Here is a 4322-nt window from a genome sequence, read left to right as displayed (position 1 = left end):
AAAACGATACGAATGATCTATTGTGAGGTCGCATGTGTAGTACTAAGTGCATGTGACAGCCCAAAATTGACCCTAGTCGGGAAGTGGTTTCGGGACCGCTAAACCGAGTCACCGAAATGTTTGAACGTAATATTTATTGTCTAGAATATGTATTTATGAATGCGTGAAAATTTCAAGCTTCGATTTAATCGATCGCATGTGAATTCAGTTATTAGGACTTGTGTGACACTTTTGAAATGTGATAGGCTAATCTATAAAGACCTAATAGTGCATGTAATCAAAAGGGAGGACTTGCATGTCAAATTTCCCCCCCTTAATAGCTAGTGGCCGGCCATGACAAGGGATTATGGGCAAAACATGTCATGAAACATGTTGTGTAAGTGTTTCATGTTGGAATAAATAAAATAAGGTGCATGGGTAATAAAAAAATGAAAAAAAAATGTGTGTGAAGGCTTCTCTCCCTCCCCATTGCCGTGAGTTGAAGAAAAGAAAAGAAAAAAAATTTGTTCATCCTTTCATTCTCTCTTGGCCGAAAATCCTAAGGAAGAAGGAGGGGGTTTTTGCTTCATGCTTGGTTTGGAAGAGGATTAGGAGGAGGTTTGTGACAGCCCAAAATTGACCCTAGTCGGGATGTGGTTTCGGGACCACAAAATCGAGGCATAAAAATAATTTAAAATTTATTTTGATGCCTATGATATGTGTTAATTTGTGTGTGGCATTTTTGATGATTCGATTTAGTGTTATAAAGGTGAATTTCACTAGAAAGGACCTAGTAGTAAACTTTGAAAGTATGATGGGGAAATGTGTGATGACTAGTTGATAATGCATGCAAAATTAAGGGATTTGCATGTCAAATTCCCCAAAGATGGCATAGTGGCCGGCCATGACAAGGAGTTATGGGCAAGGAAAAACATGTTATGACATGTTTTGATAATGCATGATGTGATGAAATGATAAAAAAATTTAGTGGTGGGAAGAGAAACAAAAAAAAAATGTGTATGAGTGTGGTATTCTCCCCATTGTTGCCGTGAGTGAAAGAAAAGCAAAGAAAAAAATTTTTGTTCATCCTTGTTCTCTCCTTTTTGGCCGAAAATACTAAGGAAGAAGATAGGATTTTTGCTCCATTTTTGGTTTAGAAGAGATCTAGAAGGAGATTTGGCTATACTTGCATCAAGATTAAGGTATGTATGAAGTTGTGTCATGAGATTCATGCATGTTTTAGTTGCTAACTTGATGTTCATGTTAGCCATGGTTCAAATCCTTGTTATGCCATGGAAATGGTATTAGGCCAAGGTTGATATTGTGTTAAAGCCATTGCATGCTAAATGTGAAGCTTGATAATGATGCATGCAATGATGGATTGACTACTCTTGAAATTTCTTTGTAGCATCTTGAGTAAGACATTGAGTTCTTTGTTTAACCATGACCGAAGTTGAAAGGGGTATGAATGTGATGTATTCGGCCATGATGCATTCATGAGCATGATTTATGCTTGTTACTTGATTGGTAAAAATTTGTGTTTTAGATGGTTATGAACACCTTGAGGTTCGGCCATGCACCTATATGTGTATGTATGTTTGCACATGATGATTTGGTTATGAAGTAAATGATAAATATGTTTGTTTAAAGAAGAAATTGTTGAAGAATGTTTGTGAAATTGCAAGTACATATCGGCCTAGTACACATATGATGTGAAAATCTTGGAATTTATTGTTGATTTGGTGCAAGTATGACTAAGTATAATCGGCCATGAATGAGTGCCTAAGAGGTTGTGTTGTTCGGCCATGAGTAAGCATGTTGAAGGCTTTGTGTGTTAAGTCAATTCATGAATTCCGTACTTATGTGACTTTAATGTCTAGTGAATATATGTGGGCTAAGTGCCTTGAGTTCTTCTTTTCGATACTCAAATGATTGAATCAAATTATTTGTTAAATTAAGCTCAAGAGCAAAGGGGGACCAAATCCGATAAAAGGAAGGAAAAAGTAGTCGAATAGCCATCGAATCGTTCGACAACATCCGAGGTAAGTTTTGAGTATCGAAACTTAGATTTTGATTCGATTGAATGAAGTAATAAGCAATCGAAATTCGCCCTTGTATATGGCCATTGAGCCGAAATGATATTTTGTTAAGTGAATTGTGCATAAAAGTTTTGTTTTGAAAATGAAACAAAGATGTGTATGAATGTTCGAGTGATATCCGGGCTAAGCCCAAGGCAATTGTGCAGCTATGATATCCGGCTAAGCTCAAGGCAATTGTGCAAGCTATGATACCGGGCTAAGCCCGAAGGCAATTAATGCGAGTTGTGATATCCGGGTTAAGTCCTGAAGGCATTTGTGCGGGTTACCATAACCAGGCTATGTCCCAAAGGTGTTTTGAACGAGTAGCTATATCCGGATAAACTCAAAGGTATGTGAATTGAAATTTATAAGCTGCTGGAAAATTTTCAGTTATTGCACTTGTGAAATTCCCAACAACAAGGTATGTTTTGTGTGTGCTTTGCACACTATGAGTAAATGCGCATTTAATATTCGCTCTAATGATAAATGAACTATCGGCATTAACTAGGCCATTATTTGTGTATGAATATAAGAGTTGGGATTGTGAAGTAAGCATGTCTTTGAGAAATTGTGCATATGAATTATTGTTTAGCTACTTGAATGCTATGCTTTGGTTGTGTGTATATTATGGCTCAAAACTTACTAAGCATAAATTGCTTACTCCGTTTCTTTGTTTCTCTGTTTATAGATTTTGCTCGTTAGCGATCGGATTCGGGATCATAGAAGTTGAAGTCAACCACACTATCAAAGCCCTTTTGGTACTCCTTTAGTTGAGTTTTGGATATGGCATGTATAGGACTACCCTCGGTTATTTTAAGTACTTGTGATGTATATGTATACGGCCATGCGAAAATGGTTCGTAAAAGTGGAGTATGGAATTTGACCATATGTGGTTTGTAATTATATTTGGTTTCATGATGTGATTATGGTTTGGAATGAGAGAGTTGGTCACATGATCAGCCATTGGAATGGCTAAATATGATCATATGTGGACCTAAGTATGACTAGACTATAGTTGGTCCATGGGAACTACAATATAGGTAAAGCCTACCTTAAAAACAGAGGCTGCCAGCTGCAGTGACGTGGATGGGAAAAATCACCAAAATTTGTAGGAATGGTGTTAAATAGTGAATAAATTATGTGATCGAACCTTGTCGAGTCTATTTTCATATGAAAGTAACGAAACGATCATATGATCAGTATACCGAGAGATATTAAAGTTCTCGTGAGACAGGGCCAGAATCATTTCTGGGTCCCCTGTCGCGACTTTGAAAATTTTCCATAAATTATCCAGAATGAATTAGAAGTCATGCCTTATATGTTCAGATTCCTTTTTGAGTATAGTTTGATTGGAAACAAACGGTATCAGTTTTGAAACCCTGTACAGAGAGATATTCAAGTTGTAACGCGCGAAGGTCAGTGTAGTCGACCCCTGTAACATGGGCGACTTTAACTAATAAACTGTACCAATTGGCCCGACCAAAAATTCTAGAAATAAATCCATGGATGGATATATGAGTCTAAATTCAGGTAAAATTTACGGAATCAGTTTCCGAGTTGTGAAACTCGAGATATGCTTTTTTAAGGCGACAGCGACGCAGTTTTCCAGCTTGCCTGGGAATGTCAAATTGGTCGGTGCCATAAGTGGTTTTGGCTTGTTAACCCCTCGTGTCCGACACCGGCAACGGTCTCGGGTTCGGGGTGTTACAGTATGTGTATGGAATGATGCCATGGTTGAATGTATAAAGGCAGCAACATGCATAAGGTATTGGTCTCGGCACTAAGTGTGCGGGTATAAATGGACACGGTGACAAGATTGGCACTAAGTGTGCGGGTTTAAAAATTGTACAGCACTAAGTGTGTGAACTGAAAATATATAGCACTTAGTGTGCGAACTGAAAATATATAGCACTAAGTGTGCGAGCTGAAAATATATAGCACTAAGTGTGCGGATTCACTATATGCTCTTGCGTTACAATTGGCACTGAGTGTGCGACATTATCGAGTTAATCCCGGACAGCGGATCGGGTAAATACCTTGAGCTCATGACGAATAGGCAATACGTTCATGCTCGGGGTTGAGCTTGGAAAGCTTTAAATCTATGTGATGATTGCAATTGTATGATTGTGGTGTGAATGAGTTGGTGTGTAAAAATGCCTCAAATATCTTATTGTATAGAATATAAAATGTGGATGTATGACTTGGTATGAGATTGAACCGAAAGGTCCGAGGAATTATGGTATAGTTTCGATATGGATGAAGTAC

This window comes from Gossypium arboreum, chromosome 7 (genome assembly GCF_025698485.1).
Source record: "Gossypium arboreum isolate Shixiya-1 chromosome 7, ASM2569848v2, whole genome shotgun sequence".
NCBI lineage: Eukaryota > Viridiplantae > Streptophyta > Magnoliopsida > Malvales > Malvaceae > Gossypium > Gossypium arboreum.
The sequence above is the reverse complement of the archived record's forward strand: the minus strand, read 5'-3'. Positions refer to the sequence as shown.